This window comes from Capsicum annuum, chromosome 9 (assembly GCF_002878395.1).
Source record: "Capsicum annuum cultivar UCD-10X-F1 chromosome 9, UCD10Xv1.1, whole genome shotgun sequence".
In the NCBI taxonomy this organism is placed as follows: Eukaryota; Viridiplantae; Streptophyta; class Magnoliopsida; order Solanales; family Solanaceae; genus Capsicum; species Capsicum annuum.
The window spans coordinates 183669835-183690029 of NC_061119.1; the positions used below are offsets into that span (position 1 = coordinate 183669835).

Below are 20195 nucleotides of genomic sequence, written 5' to 3' on the forward strand. Positions count from 1 at the left end.
GAGGCCTGAACCGACTGATGTTGAAGAATTAGCGAATGAATTGTGGTTAGGGGTGAAATGTCACTCGAACCTAGAGCTAGCTGGTTCTCCCCGAAATGAGTTGAGGCACAATAGTTGACTAGACATCTAGAGGTAAAGCACTATTTTACTGTGGGCTGAAAGAGTGGTACCAAAGTAAGAAAAACTCTGAATACTAGGTATGGCCTTAAAATAAAAAAAGAGGAGTCAAAGTCGGCTAGTGAGACGATGGGGGATAAGCTTCATCATCGAGAGGGAAACAGCTCAGATCACCATCTAAGGCCCCTAAATGGCCGCTCAGTGATAAAGAAGGTAGGGGTGCGAAGACAGCCAGGAGGTTTTCCTAGAAGCACCCACCCTTGAAAGAGTGCATAATAGTTCACTGATCGAGCACTCTTGCGCCGAAGATGAACGGGGCTAAGCGATCTGTCAAAGATGTGGGGTGTAAAAATACATCGGTAGGGGAGCGTTCAGCCTTAGAGGAAAGCCTCCGTACAAGTGGTGGTGGACAAAGTAGAAGCAAGACTATCGGCTTGAGTAACACAAACATTGGTAAGAATCCAATGCCCTAAAAACCTAAGGGTTCCTCCGCAAAGTTCATCCACGGAGGTGAGTCATGGCCTAAGATCAGGCCAAAAGGCATAGTCGATAGACAACAGGTGAATATTCCTATACTACCCCTTGTTGATCCCGAGGGATGGAGAAGTCTAGGTTAGCTGAAAGATGGTTATCGGTTCAAGAACATAAGGTGTCCCTACCCTTTTTTCAGGGTAAGAAGGGGTAGATAAAATGCCTCGACCCAATGTCCGAATACCAGGTGCTACGATGCTGAAGTAACCCATGCCATACCCCCAGGAAAAGATTGAACGGCTTTAAACAAGAGGGTACCTGTACCCAAAACTGACATAGGTGGGTAGGTAGAGAATACCTAAGGGCGCGAGATAAATCTCTTTAAGGAACTAGGAAAAATAGTCCCATAACTTTAGGAGAAGGGGTACCTCTTCACCTCATAAAGGGGGTCGTAGTGACCAGGATCGGGCGACTGTTTACCAAAAACATAGGTCTCCGCAAAGTTGTAAGACCATGTATGAGGGCTGACGCCTACCCAGTGTCGAAAGGTCAAGGAAGTTGGTGACCTGATGATAGGAGAGCTGGTGACCGAATCCCCAGTGAACGAAGGTCGTAACTATAATGGTCCTAAGGTAGGAACATTCCTTCTCGGGTAAGTTCCGACCCGCACGAAAGGCGTAATAATCTGGGCACTATCTCAGAGAGAGTCTTAGTGAAATAGATATGCCTATGAAGATGCGGACTACCTGCACCTGGATAGAAAGACCCTATGAGCTTCACTATTCGCTGGGATTAGCTTTATTCCTTTCCTACGTAGCTTAGGTGGAAGGAGAAGAAGTCCTCCTTCCGGGGGACTCTAGCCATCAGTGAGATTCCACTTTGGAAGGGCTAGAATTCTAACCTTGTGTCAGGACCTACGGGCTAAGGGACAGTCTCAAGTAGACAATTTCTATGGGGAGTAGGCCTCCCAAAAGGTAACGATAGGGTGAAAAGGTTTCCTTATTGTGGACGAAGATTGGCCCTCGAGTGCAAAGGCAGAAGGGATCTTGACTGCAAAACCCACCCGTCCAGTAGGGACAAAAGTCGACCTTAGTGATCCAATAGTGGCAAGTGAGAGTGTCATCGCTCAACAGATAAAAGTTACTCTAGGGATAACAGGTTGATCTTCCCCAAGATCTCACATCGACGGGAAGTTTTGGCACCTTGATATTGGCTCTTTGCCACCTGGGGCTGTAGTATGTTCCAAGGGTTGGGTTGTTCACCCATTAAAGTGGTACGTGAACTGGGTTCAGAATGTCGTGAGACAATTCGGTCCATATCCAGTATGGGAGTTAGAGCATTGAGAGGACCTTTCCCTAGTACGAGAGGACTAGAAAGGATTCACCTCTAGTGTACCAGTTATCTTGCCCACGGTAAATGCTGGGTAGCCAAGTGCGGAGCGGATAACTGCTGAAAGCATCTAAGTAGTAAGCCCACCCCAAGATGAGTGCTCTCCTATTCTGACTTCCCTAGAGCTTCCGGTAGCACAGCCGAGATAGCGATGGGTTCTCTGCCCCTGCGGGGATAGAGCAACAGAAGTTTTTTTGAGAATTCAAGAGAAGGTTACTGCGAGATGAGCCGTTCATCATTACAATAGGTGTCAAGTGGAAGTGTAGTGATGTATAAAGCTGAGGCATCCTAACAGACCGGTAGACTTGAACCTTGTTCCTACATGACCTGATCAATTTGATCAGCCACTCGCCATCTATTTTTATTGTTCAAATCTTTGACAATATAAAAAAACCAAAAACTCTGCCCCCCTCTCTATCTATATAAGGGATGGAAGGGAATAGGCATTTGTTGTCCCCTCCAATCAAGAATTGGCACCTCACAATCATTAGTTAATATGCTTTTCTCTCATGCCTTTCTTTGTTCATGGTTTGATATTCTAGTGTTCTAGGCATAGAGGAACCACACCAATCCATCTCGAACTTGGTGGTTAAACTCTATTATAGTGATGATACTGTAGGGGAGGTCCTACATAAAAATAGCTCGACGCCAGGATGATAAAAAGCTTAACACCTCTCATTCTTATTCAATATGAAAACAAAAAATAAAAATAAAAAATCAAAAGAAAAATCAAAAGGTCCTTTTATTCAAAACCCTAATTGTGACATCCCTTCTCTCACACTTTACACCTCGGAACGCACCCTTCTTATAGAGATGAACGCACTTTTACATCTTCTTAACCCAAAATAGCTGGGGAGAGAAAAGGTTCATTTTTTTAGGGTACTCATGGGAACAGATCCAGTGGAGATGGGGTGGGGCCTGTAGCTCAGAGGATTAGAGCACGGTGTTAGGGGTTCGAATCCCTCTTCGCCCACAACCGGCCTAAAAGGGAAGTACCTTTCCATCTAGGGGAAGGAAAATCATGATCGGGATAGAAAACCAAAAGATATGGATCTTAGGTGTGGGTCTTTTGTCGAAATGGAATGGCTTTTATTTTTCTCTTTTTTATTTATCGTGAATGGGGGAATCATTACACATAGTATGCCCGATCTGCATATTTTTTTGTTTTATTCCCCATAACTCTTCCTCAGCCAGGCTTAGGAAAAATAGCAGAGCAATTATTAGTATTCTCTTATTTATTACCTGTGTCTACTATTTAGTCAAAATACCCTCACTCATTCTTACAAAGAAACTGAAAGAAGCTAAGAAATTGAAAGAGGCCTCAAAAATAGAAGAAAAGGAGGAAAGTTAGGTAGAAAGAGATGTAGAAGCTACTTCCGAAATGAAGGGGAATAAACAGGAACAAGAGGGATCCACTGAAAAAGATATTTATCCTTCTCCTTCCCTTTTTCAAGAGGGATCCACTGAAGAAGATCCTTATCCTTCTTCTTCCCCTTTTTTGAAAGAAGGGTTGGATTCGGACAAAATCAATGAGATAGAAGAAATTTGAGTAAATGGAAAGGACAAAATAAAGTATAAATTCCACTCTCATCTTACGGAAAGAGGCTATAAAAATATTAATACTGGTAATTGTGAAATTTATGATAAAAAATATTCTTATCTGAATAAAAATAATAATAACACGGATAATCCAAAAAATTTTAAATTGCAATTGCTTGATAACAAAAATGAAAATCAAGAACTCTTCGAGTTTCAAAAACCTCTTATGAGTATTTTGTTTGATTATAATCAGTGGAATCGACCATTTCTCTGCATAAAGAATAATCGATTTGACCAAGCCATACGAACTGAAATGTCACAATATTTTTTTGACACATGTAAAAGTGATGGAAAACAAAGAATATCTTTTACATACCCTCCAAGTTTATCAACTTTTTGGAAAATGATAAAAAAAAATGATACCCCTATTGTCACTCCAAAAAATGCTCCCTCATGAACTCGACAATCAGTGGGTTTCTACCAACAAAGAAAAAAGTAATAATCTGAATAAGGAATTTTTAAATCGACTTGAAGTTCTAGAAAAGGAATCTCTTTCTACTAGATTGTGTAATGATGATACTAAAAAAGAATACATTCCTAAAATGTACGATCCTTTGTTAAATGGACAATATCGAAGAACAATCAAAAAAGGGGTTTCACCTTCAATCATAAACAATAATTCGCTAGAAAAATTGAAAGAAAGAGTTAGACTAAATAGGATTCATACTATCTTTCTTCCGAATACCGATTACCAAGAATTTGAACAAAAAGTGGATATGATTGATAAAAAATCATTATCAACAGAAATTGACGAGTTCTTAACTTTAATCAATGAATTTGGTAATGAACCAAAATTGAGTTTAAATTTGAAAGACCTTTCTTTATTTTCAGATCAAGAACAGGTAAGAACAAATTTAGAAAAAAGAACTAAATTTTTAAAATTTGTATTCAACGCAATTGATCCTAATGAGACAAAAGCTGGAAACAAATTGATTGGAATAAAAAAATCAGTAAAAAAAAACCTCACTGGTCATGTAAATTAATCACCTAATTGGACCAACAATTGGGTAAATTTAAAGATGACCTATCAGTAGATAATCAAATTCGTTTAAGAAAATTCAAACATGTTATTTTTACTGCCAACAACGAGAAAAAGGATCCTGATGAAACCAATGAGGAAGTGTCTTTAATAATCTATTCACAACAATCCGATTTTAGGTGAGGTATCATTGCAGGCTCTATGCGGGATCAAAGGCAAAAAACAGTTATTTGGAAACTATTTCAAGAAAATGCGCATTCCCCCTTCTTATCGACAGAATAACCCCCGCCTCCTCCCCTCCTTCCCTCGTCTTTTTTCTTTTGATATCTCTGGACTAATTAAACCAATTTTTCGAAATTAGACAGGTAAAGAGGTAGAATTTAAGATTCTAGAGTCTAAAGAAGAACAAATAAAACGAGAAGAGAAAAAAGAAAAGGGCAAAAAAAGAAGAACACCAGAAAGAAAAAAGCACGACTAGCGATAGCAGAAGCCTGGGATAACATTCTTTGTATGCAAATAATAAGAGGTTACATGTTAATAACTCAATTAATTCTTCAAAAATATGTTGTATTACCTTCATTGATAATAGCCAAAAATCTCGGGCGTATGTGATTCTTGCAACTTCCTAAATGGTCTGAGGATTTGCAGGAATGGAATAGAGAAATGCATAATAAATGTACTTATAATAGTGTTCAATTATCAGAAATAGAATTTCAACAAAATTGGTTGAGCGATGGGATTCAGATCAAGATTTTATTTCCTTTTTGTCTGAAACCTTGGCATATATCTAAACTGTACCCCTCCCATGTAAGCTGATGAAAAAGAAAAACAAAAAGATGATTTTTGTTTTATAACAGTTTTGGGAAAGGAAGATGAACTTCTCTTTGGTTCTCCCCGAAAGTGCCCTTCATTTTTTGAGCCCATTTTTAAGGAACTCAAAAAAAAAATTGGAAAATTACTATAACTCAAAAAGTTTTAATAGGAAAAACAAAATTATTTCGAAGAGTTTCAAAAGAAACCAAAAAATGGCTTATAAAAAATATTCTATTTCTTAAAAAAATAAAAAAAGAACTTTCAAACATAAATTCAATTGTATTATTTAGATTCAAAGAAATATCTGAATCGAATGAAATGAAAAAAAAAAGATTATATAATTAGTAATCAAATAATTAATGAATTATTTAGTCAAATTGAATCTGGAAATTGGCCAAATTCTTCACTGATAGAAACCAAAATGAAGGATTTGACTGATAGAACAAGTATAATAAAAAATCAAATAGAAAGAATTACAAAAGAGAAAAACAAAGTAACTCCAGAAATAGACATTAGTCCTAAATCGCCAAAAAATATTTTTCAAATATTAAAAAAAAAATACTCGATTAATATGTCAATTCCATTATTTTAGAAAATTATTCATTCAAAGATTATACATCGATCTATTTTTATCTATCACTGATATTACAAGAATTAATACACAACTCCGTCTTAAATCAACAAAGAAATGCTTAAATCAACAAAGAAATTGATTGAGAAATACATTTTCAATAATGAAATAAATCAAGAAAAAATTAATAATAAAAATAAAATTAACTTTATCTTTATTTCGACTATAAAAAAGTCACTTTATAATATTTATAATATTAGTAAGAAAAATTCACATTGTTTTTTTTATTTATCCTACTTGTCACAAGCATATGTATTTTACAAATTATCACAAACCCAAGTTATTAATTTGTCTAAATTTAAATTTGTTCTTCAATATAACAGAACGTCTTTTTTTCCTTAAGACTAAAATAAAGGACTATTTTAGAACACTAGGAATATTTAATTTTGAATTAAAACATAAAAAACCTCAAAGTTATAGAATCAATCAGTGAAAAAACTGGTTAAAAAGACATTATCAATACGATTTATCTAAGATTAGATGGTCTAGATTAATGTCAAAAAAATGGAGAACTAGGGTTAATCAAAGTTGTATGGCTCAAAATAAAAATAGAAACTTAAACAAATGGAATTCATATGAAAAAGACCAATTAAATCATTACAAAAAAAGAAAATAATTCTGAACTCTATTCATTATCCAACCAAAAAGATAATTTTAAAAAAAGTTATAGATGTGATCGTTTATCATATAAATTGATTAATTATGAAAATAAAAGTTACTCATTTATTTCTAGATTACCCTTTCAAGTAAATAAGAACTTTGAAATTTCTTATAATTCCAACACACCCAAACACAACTCTTTTGATATGCCCGACAATCTTCTTATCAATAATTATCTAGTAAAAGACAATCTTCTACATCTACATATAGAAAGAAATCTCGATAGAAAATATAGAAAATATTTTGATTGGAAAATTCTCCATTTTTCTGTTAGACAAAAAGGAGATATTGAGGCCTGGGTTATGATCGATACCAACAGTAATAGACATACTAAAATTGATATTAATAATTATGAAATAATTAAGAAAAAAGGACTTTTTTTATATTACAACTCATTAAAATCCAAAAAAAAACTAAAAAAAAAAATTGAAAAAAGACTTTTTTGATTGGATGGAAATGAATGAAAAAATATTTAATCGTCCCATATTGGATATGGAATTTTGGTTCTTCCCAGAATTTGTACTACTTTATAATGTATATAAAATATATCTGTGGATTATACCAAGCAAATTACTTCTTTTAAATTTGAATACAAATGAAAATGTTAGTAAAAATCAAAATATCAATTAAAATTTTTTTTTTTTCTATCATCAATTAAAAAATTAAAGAATCGAATTCAAGAAGCAAAAGAACCCGCAAGTGAAGGAAAAAGAGAGCGTGGATTAATATAGAAAACAAAGGAAATTTGGGCCCTGTTTTCTCAAAACATCAAAACGATCTTGAAAAAGATTATGCAGAATCAAACACAAAGAAGGGTAAAAAATAAAAAACAATACAAAAGCAACAAAGAAGTAGAACTAGATTTGTTCTTGAAATGTTATTTCTTTTTCAATTGAGATGGAACAATACTTTGAATCAAAGAATAATCAAAAATGTAAAGGTATATTGACTCTTGCTTCGACTGATAAACCCAAACAAAATTGTTATATCGTCAATTCAAAGGAGAGAAATGAGTTTGGATATAATGCTGATTCAGGCGAATTTACCTCTTACAGAATTGATGAAGAAGGGGTTATTGATTATCGAATCTATTCAATTGTCTGTAAAAAAATAATGGACAATTTATTATGTATCAAACCGTAGGTATTTCATTGGTTCATAAAAGTAAACACCAAACTAATCAAAGATACTGAGACCAAAGATATGTTGATAAAATTTTTTTTGATGAATTCATTCTGCAACCTCAAACTCAAAGAATAAATACAAACAATAATCTTTTTGATTTGCTTGTTCCTGAAAATATTTTATAGTCTAGATGTCGTAGAGAATTGAGAATTCAAAGTTTTTTTAATTTTTTGAATTGGAATGGCGTAAATAGAAATTTAGTATTTTCCAATGAAACTAATGTAAAAAACTGGAGTAAATTTTTGGATGAAGGAAAACCTCTTTATAAAGATAAAAATGAATTAATTAAATTAAAGTTCTTTCTTTGACCTAATTATCGATTAGAAGATTTATCTTGTATAAATCGTTATTGGTTTGGTACCAACAATGGTAGCCGTTTCAGTATCTTAAGGATATATATGTATCCACGATTGAAAATTAATTGATATTACTATATACCCTATCTCGTATAGAGTATCTGAAAGAAAACAAATGCACACATGTCTTGTCTTACATCTCATTCGAATCTAATTCAAGTAGACGATACTAAATCACTAAGGTATCTATTAGATATAGAAATGAATCAAAAGAATTTTCTTCATTTTTGGATTTTAGGTTTAAATTTTTTGCTTTTGTGAATGAAAAAAACGTGCCTACCAACTTTTTCTTTTTGGATTCCTATGTGAATCAAATTTAAAATTTGATTAATTTATTGAAATTGATAAAATTTGGGGTTCATAAAGAAATTAAGTCTATATACCATGTTCAAATTATTGGCATTATTATTACTGATCAATAAAATTCGATAAAATCCATATCTGTAAAATAAAGAAAGGGGAAATTCATTTATGGTAAAAAATTCTGTCATTTCAGTTATTTCTCAAGAAGAAAAGAGAGGATCTATTGAATTTCAAGTATTCAATTTCACCAATAAGATATGGAGACTTACTTCACATTTAGAATTTCACAAAAAAGACTATTTATCGAAGAGAGGTTTGAAGAAAATTTTGGGAAAACGTCAACGACTGCTAGCTTACTTGGCAAAAGAAAATAGAGTATGTTATAAAGAACTTGTTAATTTGATTAATTTGAAGAGTCACTTCGTTTTGACTTATATGTTTCGATTAAATTTTGATGAACTTCTTTTCACTTTCAGTAATTCATTGAAGAATGAATAGTTAAAAAACTTATGACTGCACCAACTACAAGAAAAGACCTCATGATAGTCAATATGGTGCCTCAGTACCCATTAATGCACGGTGTCCTTTGACTCATCATTACACTAGATGGTGAAGATGTTGTCGACTGTGAACCAATATTGGGTTATTTACATAGAGGGATGGAGAAAATTGCGGAAAACTGAACTATTATACAATATTTACCTTATGTAACACGTTGGGATTATTTAGCCAATATGTTCACAGAAGCAATAACCATAAATGGACCCGAACTATTAGGCAATATTCAAGTACCTAAAAGGGCTAGCTATATCAGTGTCATTATGTTGGAGTTGAGTCAGATCACTTCTCAATTGTTATGGCTCAGTCCTTTTATGGCGGATATTGGTGCGCAGACCCATTTCTTCTATATTTTTTGAGAAAGAGAATTGATATATGACCTATTCAAAGCTATTACCAGTATACGAATGAGCATAATTATTTTCGTATTGGAGAAGTGGCTGCCGATCTACCCTATAGCTGGGTAGATAAATGTTTGGATGTTTGTGATTATTTTTTAACAGGGGTTGCTGAGTATCAAAAACTTATTACCCGGAATCCTATTTTTTTAGAATGAGTTGAAGGCATACGCATTATTGGGTAAGACAAGGCATTAAATTGGGTTTTATCGGGACCAATGCTACGAGATTGAGGAATAGAATGGGATCTTCGTAAAGTTGATCATTATGAGCCTTACGACAAATTTGATTGGCAGGTTCAATGGCAATGAGAAAGGGATTTATTAGCTTTTTATTTAGTACAAATCAGTGAAAAGACATAATCCATAAAGATTATTCAACAGGCTCTGAAAGGAATTCCAGGAGGGACTTACGAAAATTTAGAAATCTGACATTTTGACAAATTAAAAGATCCTGAATGGAATGATTTTAAAAACCAGTTTATTAGTAAAATACCTTCTCCAACTTTTGAATTGTCGAAACAAGAACTTTATGTGAGAGTTGAAGCCCAAAAATGAGAATTGGGAATTTTTATCATAGAAGATCAAAGCGTTTTTCCTTGGAAATGGAAAATTTTCCCACTAGGTTTTATCAATTTGCAAATTCTTCCTCAGTTAGTTAAAAGAATGAAATTGGCTGATATTATGAAAATACTAGGTAGCATAGAAATCATTATGGGAGAAGTTGATCGTTGAAATGATAATTGATACAACAGAAATAGAGAGTATCAATACTTTTTCCAAATTGGAATCATTAAAAGAAGCCTATCGGATCATATGGATGCTTTTCCCTATTTTGACTCTTGTGTTAGGAATCATAATAGGTGTACTAGTAATTGTTTGGTTAGAAAGAGAAATATTTGTTGGAATACAACAGCATATCAGACCTAAATATGTCGGCCCTTTAGGAATTCTTCAAGCTTTAGTAGATGGGACAAAACTACTTTTGAAAGAGAACCTTATTCCATCTACAAGAGATACTCGTTTATTTAGTATCGGAACATCCATAGCAGTAATATCTATATTTTTAAGTTATTCAGTAATTCCATTTGGCGATCACCTTGTTCTAGCCGATCTTCGTATTGATATTTTTTTTATGGATTGCCATTTCAAGTATTGCTCCCGTTAGAGTTCTTATATCGGGATATGGATCAAATAATAAATATTCCATTTTAGGTGGTTTACGGGAAGCTACCCAATTTATTAGTTATGAAATACCATTAGCTCTATGTATGTTATCAATATCTCTACGTGTGATTTGGTGAGACCTAAAATTTCTCCTAATTCTTTTTTTCTAGAAACAAGGATAAAAATATTTGATTGACTATATATATTTTAATTTTTCTTCAGTATTTGAGTTGATGAACTAAACCAGATAGCTATATGAGTGAAAGAAAATGGCTTCTAAATTTGCAGTAAAAAGGTTGAGTCTCATTTCCTATGTACAAAGATCAAATGGTAAAAAAAGTAAACATACGCAAGAGAGATTTTTTATCCCAAGATTGATGAATTGTCATGATAGCTTGAAGCGGGTTCGAAAGATCAACTGTATCAACTTTATGGTGTTTTTACTTTCTATTACCATAGATGGATTTCCACAACGAGAGGTTGAAAGCAAAAATGAGTGGATGGTTAGGAAGACCAACATACACAAAGGATTAGTAATTGAGATTATGGAAGTTATCCATGAGGATATTTTTGTACATAAAAGGAATTCGAATTGGGGCATTGCGTTCGTAGAAATGATCAAGAAGTACTCCACATGATTCTGATCCAGAGTATGTTCCTATCCACTTAGTAAGTAAATAACTATCAAAAACAAAGTAATCTTTTACTTTGGTTAAAGAAAGGCCCTTTTCTGAGAAAGGAGAATAGGAATGAAATAAAATAAATCGAAATAGAAAGAAAAGAATCAAATTGCAAAAGCAAAAAGGGGGGATGCCTTTTTTTTTATTCCTTCTTTCCCATAATTAAATTTTGATTTTGATTCAGAGAAAGAAAATTTTTGTCATGATTCATGAACTAATGGACTCTGTAATTTTTTTCGTAATTGAAAATTTGAAGTTAAAATGTATATAGGATATTGCTATAAAGCGCATTTTATTTAATGATTAGGTTTTTAATCAACAAAGAAAAATTAAAATTCTTAAAAGATGAGATCAGTTCAGAAGCACTTATTTATTAGTTTTAAATATAGAAGACAGAATTCCATTGGTCTAACTTAGGACCTTAGGATAGATTTTGACTCTATCTGACAAACATATCAAGATAAATAGTAGGAAAGGGCCCTTAGATTTATTTGTGACCTCTGAGGAATCGTATGAGGTGAAAATCTCACGTACAGTTCTGTAATAGCGATGGGAACAGTGATGTTATCATCGACTATGATTATCTAACAGTTTAAGTACAGTTGATATAGTGCAAGCGCATTCAAAATATGGTTTTTGGGGGTGGAATTTGTGGTGTAAACCCATCGGGTTTATCATTTTTCTAATTTCTTCTCTAGCCGAGTGTGAAAGATTACCTTTTGATTTACTAGAAGCAGAAGAAGAATTAGTAGCAGGGTGCCAAACCGAATATTCAGGTATCAAATTTGGTTTATTTTACATTGCTTCATATCTAAATCTACTAGTTTCTTAATTATTTGTAACAGTTCTTTACTTGGGAGGTTGAAATCTTTCTATTCTGTACATATTCATTCCTGAGCTATTTGGCATAAGTAAAAGGGGTAAAGTCTTTGGAACACTAATTGGTATCTTTATCACATTAGTCAAAACTTTTTTTTTTTTTTGTTCATTCCTATTGTAACAAGATGGACTTTACCAAGGCTGAGAATGGACCAACTATTAAATCTTGGGTGGAAATTTCTTTTACCTATTTCTCTAGGTAATCTATTATTGACAAGCTTGTCCCAACTTCTTTCACCGTAAAAGACCACAATATTCTAGATTCACGACTTGTCTCAAACAAGAGAAAGAAACAAGCATAAAATCTTTTTTATAGATATTCTAAATATGCTTCCCATGATAACTGAATTCATAAATTATGGTCAACAAATAATACGAGCCGCCAGATACATCGGCCAAGGTTTCATGAGTACCCTATCCCACGCAAATCGTTTACCTATAACTATTCAATACCCCTACAAAAATTGATCGCACCGGAACATTTCCGAGGCCAAATACACTTTGAATTTGATAAATGCATTGCTTGTAAAGTATGTGCTCGTGTATGTCCTATAGATTTACCCATTTTTGATTGGAAGTTGGAAACTGATATTCAAAATAAACGATTGCTTAATTACAGTATTGATTTTGGAATCTGTATATTCTGTGGTAATTGCGTTGAGTATTGCCCAACAAATTGTTTATCAATGACCGAAGAATATGAACTTTCTACTTATGATCATCACGAATTAAATTATAATCAAATCGCTATGGGTCGCTTACCAATGTCAGTAATTGATGATTACACAATTCGAACAATTTCGAATTTACTTCAAATAAACACTGAATAAATCCCTAATTTGATTTGAAAAAAATTACAAATTACGAAGGCTTAGTTCGTATCTAAAAGAATAAGATTTTTTCTTGGTCAATTCAAACTAGTGGTTGCTTAATGAGACTCCTAGCTTAATTTATATTGAAAACAAAATGAATTTCTATATTATAAATAGTAATGGTTTTAAAGTAGATAAATGATATAAAAAATAGATAGGTTTAAACTACTCTTTCGAAAAATAAAGAATTGATAGTGGTCCAATAAAATAAAAAAATCTACGTCAATTCATACCCATTACAATTTCACTTAATTAACAATTTAAAAGTATCATAAAAAATAGAAAAACTTCTTTTTTCCTGGTCAGGTCAATAAAGTCATGAAATTCTTCGTTTTTGATTTTTATAAAAAATGAATTTATCTGAACCAATACATGATTTTCTTTTAGTCTTTCTAGTATCGGGTTTTATATTAGGGGGTCTAGGAGTGGTATTACTTCCCAATCCAATTTATTCTTCCTTTTCCTTGGGGTTGGTTCTTTTTTGTACATCATTATTCTATATTCTATCTAACTCCTATTTTGTAGCTGTTGCGCAGCTACTTATTTACGTAGGAGCTATAAATATTTTAATCATTTTTGTTATGATGTTCATGAATGGTTCAGAATATTACAAAGATTTTCATCTTTGGACCGTAGAATATGGAATTACTTCAATGGTTTGTATAAGTCTTTTTATTTCACTAATTACTACTATTTTAGATACGTCATAGCACGGTATTATTTGGACTACAAGATCAAACCAAATTATAGAGCAAGATTTTCTAAGTAATAGTCAACAAATTGGAATTCATTTATCAATAGATTTTTTTCTTCCATTTGAAATTATTTCAATAATCCTTTTAGTTGCTTTAATAGGTGCAATTGTTGTAGCTCTGCAATAAAAAATTTCTATTAAAACTTGAAATTCAAATAAAATTTTGTTCTTGTCTTATCACATTTATTTTCCTTCAATTCTATTTGAATTTCAGCTGTATAAATAGAAAGACTTTAGGTCAATCTAGTATCAATATATTTCGTTGTTCCATACTTGTTATATACTAGTCAATTAAATTGGTTGAATTGTTGTTCATATTGAAAGGAGTCGAGATTGATAAGGAGTTGTTTAATGATTCTCGAGCATGTACTTATTTTGAGTGCCTATTTATTTTTATCGGTATCTATGGATTGATCACAAGTCAAGATATGGTTAGAGCCCTTATGTGTCTTGAACTTATATTGAATGCGGTTAATATAAATTTTGTAATATTTTCTGATTTTTTTTTATAATCATCAATTAAAAGGAGACATTTTCTCAATTTTTGTTATAGCTATTGCAGCTTCTGAAGCAGCCATTGGACTGGCTATTGTTTCATCAATTTACCATAACAGAAAATCAACTCGTATCAACCAATCAAATTTGTTGAATAATTAGTATTAATCATCTAGATTCTAATATTGATAAATCAATTTTAATTAGCATGTTTGCTACGTAAGGTATGATCTTATTTGCAAAACATAAGAAATCAAAGTATTTTTGGCCTCTCTCATATTTCATAAACCAATCCCAAAGGGGGTTGATTAGAAAATTATGATAACTCATTGATTCATCTTGTATCTAAATATATAATTCGTTTCTAAGTTTACTAGATCGAAAATTTATAACATTCAAAAACGTATAGATCCAATGTCACATTCAGTAAAGATTTATGATACGTCTCTAGGATGTACTCAATATGTCTGATCCTGCCCCATTGATGTATTAGAAATGATACCTTGGGATGGTTGTAAGGCTAAACAAATTGCTTCTGCTCCACGAACAGAGGACTATGTTGGTTGTAAGAGATGTGAATCCGCTTGTCCAACAGATTTCTTGAGTGTCTGAGTTTATTTATGGCATGAAACAACTCGTAGTATGGGTCTAGCTTATTGATACGTTCAAGAAAACTCTACTCGAATCCATTTAATTTTTTTACCGACAAACCTGTACTCGAAAATAAAAATATTTTGAGCACGGGTTTTTTTGGTCCAAGTGTATCTTGTCTTTACTATGAATTATTTTCCTTGGATAACAATAATTGTTGTTTTTCCGATATTTGTGGGTTCTTTAATTTTCTTTCTTTCCCATAAAGGAAATTGGGTAATTAGGTAGTATACTATATGTATATGTATATGTATTTTAGAACTCCTTCTAACGACTTATGCATTTTGTTATCATTTCCAATTGGATAATCCATTAATACAACTTGTGGAGGATTATAAATAGATCAATTTTTTTGATTTTCATTGGAGATTAGGAATAGATGGACTTTCTATAGGACCCATCTATAGATGAACAGGATTTATCACTACCTTAGCGACTTTGGCGGCTTGGCCAGTTACTCGAGATTCTTGATTATTCCATTTTCTCATGTTAGAAATGTACAGTGGCCAAATTGGAACATTTTCGTCTCGGGACCTTTTACTTTTTTTCATCATGTGGGAGTTAGAATTAATTCCTGTTTATCTACTTCTAGCCATGTGGTGAGGAAAGAAATGTCTGTACTCAACTACAAAATTTATTTTGTACACGGCGGGGGGTTCTGTTTTTCTCTTAATGGGAGTTTTGGGTGTTGCTTTATATGTTTCTAATAAACCAACATTAAATTTTGTAACATCAGTTAATCAGTCATGTCCTTTGGTTTTAGAATAATCTTCTATATTAGATTTTTTATTGCTTTTGCTGTCAAATTGCCCATTATCCCCCTACACACATGGTTACCAGATACCCATGGAGAAGCACATTATAGTACTTGTATGCTTCTATCCTGAATCTTATTAAAAATGGGATCGTATGGATTAATTAGAATCAATATGGAATTATTACCTCATGCCCATTCTGTATTTTCTCCTTGGTTGGTGATAATAGGTACAATACAAATAATCTATGCAGCTTCAACATCTCTTGGCCAACAGAATTTAAAAAAAAAAAGAATAGCCTATTCCTCTGTCTCTCATATGGGTTTCATAATTATAGGAATTAGTTCTCTAATCGATACAGGACTTAATGGAGACCTTTTACAAATAATCTCTCATGGATTTATTGGTGTTGCACTTTTTTTCTTGGCGGGAACAACTTATGATAGAATCTGCCTTATTTATCTTGACAAAATGGGCGGAATAGCTATTCCAATGCCAAAAATTTTCACGATGTTTAGTAGCTTTTCGATGGCTTCCCTTGCATTACCAGTTATGAGTGGTTTTGTTGCTGAATTGATAATATTTTTTGGAATAATTACCGTCCAAAAATATCTTTTAATTCCAAAACTACTAATTACTTTTGTAATGGAAATTGGAATGATATTAACTCCTATTTATTCATTATCTATGTCACGCCAGATGTTCTATGGATACAAGCTATTTAATGCCCCGAATGATTCTTTTCTTAATGGACCCCGAGAGTTATTTCTTTTAATCTCCATATTTTTACCCGTAATAGGTATTGGTATATAACACGATTTCGTTCTTTCATTAGCAATTGACAAGGTCGAAGTTATTCTATCTAATTTTTTTATAGATAATTTGGATGACTGAAATAAAAAAACCTATGTTTGTTTTTAAAACCATTCTTGGACGATGAAAAAAAGTCTTCTTTTTTTCTTCTCTTAACTCTTAAGTTAAGTGAAAACAATGAAATTGAACTACATATGGTAGAAACCCATGTGAATCAAATATTGTATTGATGATTCACACGGTCCGCATGTTGGTTCATACAATGTGCCGCCCGTTCTTCTATTTGTAATAACTTATCTAGAATTCAATTAATGTGGATGGAAAAGAACCATAACTATGTAACCCTATTCCTAATAGATTGACCCCAAAATAGCATATCCAAATTATAAGAAAGCCTATAGACACTACAATTGCAGAATTTGCACCCCGCAAGTTTCTATGTGTTCGAGTATGTAAATAAATTACAAATACAATCCAAGTAATAAATGCCCAAGTTTCTTTTGGGTCCCAATTCCAATAAGACCCCCACACTTCATTAGCCCATACCACTCCCAAAAGGATTCCTATATTTAAAAAAGTAAATCCTAAACTAATAACCCGATAACTCCAATAATCCAATTATTGGATCAATTGGGACCTGTAATAATTTTTTGCAAAAAAAAAACGAATTATTTTCTAAAACATTTTCACCCAAGAAAAATGAATCATTTAAAAAACCATTGCTCTTACAAAAAAGCTTTCTGTTTTTTTGAAATGTAATCACTAGAAGTGCTACTGATAATAACAATCCACATAAAAGGGCTGCATAGCCCAATATCATCATACTTATGTGCATTATTAACCACTCAGATTGAAGAGCAGGTACTAATATTCTATATTGGTGTATTTCAGTTAAAATACCTGAAGTAACAAAGCCTTGGGTAAAAATAGCTCTTGGCACCATTATTTTACTTAAAATTAAAACTTTTTTTTGAAATACGGAATTATATGAATAAGGGAAAAGCTCCACTAAAGTAAAATTAATGATTCATATAAATCGCTTAGTGGGAAATGTCCCACAGAAATCCAACGAGTAACTAATAATCCTGTTATGTAGAAAAAAGTAACTATTATGCCCTTTTCTAACGAATCGTAGAGCTTTACGATTTCATCGACTAAAAAGGTTATCAAATAAACTGTAATTACAATTGAAACGATCGAAAAGGAAATGTGAGTTGATATATGCTCTAAGGTTGAAAATGTCATAAAAAACTTAAAAAAGAAGAGTCCCTTAATTACATAATTCTAAAATGGAAATCGGGAATTGATTTCATTGTAAGATCTATTTATCCTTTTTAGAAGACGGTATGCCACCACTCGAACTCGAACCGAGATGAATTAGCACTACTTCCTAAGAGCAGTGTGTCTACCAATTTCACCATAGCGGCCTATCTTGAACTCATAATAGCCTATGAATAAGCAATCATCGAGATTGAAGAAGCTATTTTAGTTTAGTAATGATTCAAATGGAATAATAACAATCAAAGGTTATTCAAATAGGATTTAGAGGTTGAAGGTTCATTATTTTATATTTGAGTTTAGAGTCTTAGTTTTTTTATTTAACTTGGAACTTTCATATATTTTATGCTTTCCACGAATCGAACTCTTTTAACTAAACCGTTCTATATTCAATTAAGGAATAGAGTTCAAAAAGTTTTTGTTTTCATTGTTTAATCAGCAATTCATTATTTATTTATTTTTCATAAATCTAAAACAAAAAGGGGATTTTGATGACAAAATAGAAAGAAAAGAACTTATTTTGCATCGCTCAAAATTGACAATTAGTCATACAAAATTTCATTAAGCAATTTTCTCTATTGGGTTAAGGGCAAGATATACATGGGGTTTATATAATAATTTAGAGAAAATAAAAAGTTATAAAGTTAGACAAAACACAAAGGTTACAAAATAGAATCAATTAGTTTCAATGAGTTCTTAACTTTCACTAAGGATTTTTATATACGTTCTTCTCTAGATATGGAGAGATGGAAATAGAATCGAAATATATAATTTTTTTTTAATTTAATTCTGCAAACAAACAGGTCAGTGGTGAAAATCATAATCCCCACCTTGGAATAGAAACGATCTTTATTCTTTTGTCAACAAAAAAAGTTATTATTTAGTGAATAGTAAATAGAGGATTTCCTAATTCTATTATTTTCTATATCAATCAGAAAAGCGAATAGAGTTCCATTACATATTGATTAGCTCACTAATCAATATCAAATATGAAAGGAAAATCCTTAAATTATTCAATTAGATAATAATTGAATAATTTAAGAATATATTGAATTATTTTTTCAAGTTGATTCAAATTATTCTAACGTTTTATTACCTTTTTTTTTGGCGTACCAAAAAAAAAAATTTTGGCTCCCCAGTAGAAATAGCTTTCGCTAACGAAAAAGCCTTTAATGCTATCCAATATGTCTTTCTTTTCCAAATATTTTTACGAATACGTTTTTTTGATCTCGAAGTGCATTTTTTTGGATCTGCCATTATAAAATTTCTCATTGTTAGTTATAGTTAGATGTGAAATACATCTATTTTTCAAAATGAATTCTTTCTAATACGCAATTTATAATACTAAAATTAAACATTATCGAGATAGGCAAAAGATATGAATAGAAAATTCAATTTAAGTTTTAATTTAGTTTAAGTTAGTCCATATTTTTACTTTTTATTGACTCCTTTCAAAAGAGGTAAGATCCGGTGAATCGGAAACAATTAATTAAGAATTCAAAACTTTTTTATGGAACAGACATATGAATATGCGTGGATCATACCTTTCATTCCACTTCCAGTCCCTATGTTAATAGGAGAGGGACTTATTCTTTTTCCAACGGCAACAAAAAGTTTTCGCCGTATGTGGGATTTTCAAAGTGTTTTATTGTTAAGCATAGTCATGATTTTTCAATCTACCTGTCTATTCAACAAATAAATAGCAGTTCTTTTTCTCAATATGTATGGTCTTGGATCATTAATAATGATTTTTCTTTAGACTTCGGATACTCGATCAACCCACTTACTTCTATTATGTTAATATTAATCACTACTGTTGGAATTATGGTTCTTATTTATAGTGATAATTATATGGCTCATGATCAAGGCTATTTGTGATTTTTTGATTATATGAGTTTTTTCAGTACTTCCATGTTGGGATTAGTTACTAGTTCAAATTTGATACAAATTTGTATTTTTTGGGAATTGGTTGGTCTGTGTTCCTATCTATTTATAGGATTTTGATTTACATGACTTGTTGCGGCAAATGCTTTTCAAAAAACCTTTGTAACTAATCGTGTTGGGGATTTTGTTTTATTATTAGGAATTTTAGGTTCTTATTGGATAAAGGGGAGTTTCGAATTTAGGGATTTATTCGAATTATTCAATAACTTGATTTATAATAATGAGGTCAATTTTTTATTTGTTACTTTATGCGTTGTTCTCTTATTTTTTGGTGCAGTTGCTAAATCCGCCCAATTCCCCCTTCATGTATGGTTACCTGATACCATGGAGGGGCCTACTCCTATTTCGGCTCTTATACATGTTGTTACTATGGTAGCGGCGGGAATTTTTCTTATAGATCGGCTTCTTCCTCTTTTCAGAGTTATACCTTACATAATGTATTTGATCTC

The 20195-nt window shown here is 32.2% G+C and overlaps 3 pseudogenes; 1 reads left to right on the plus strand and 2 right to left on the minus strand.

Annotated features, from left to right (window-relative positions):
• Window positions 1–494: 494 nt before the first annotated feature.
• On the minus strand, window positions 495–2807 carry LOC107841264 (annotated as a pseudogene).
• Window positions 2808–3094: 287 nt separating this feature from the next.
• Window positions 3095–8284, plus strand: LOC124887149 (annotated as a pseudogene).
• Window positions 8285–17113: 8829 nt separating this feature from the next.
• Window positions 17114–20195, minus strand: part of LOC124887150 — a 6784-nt pseudogene continuing 3702 nt past the window's right edge.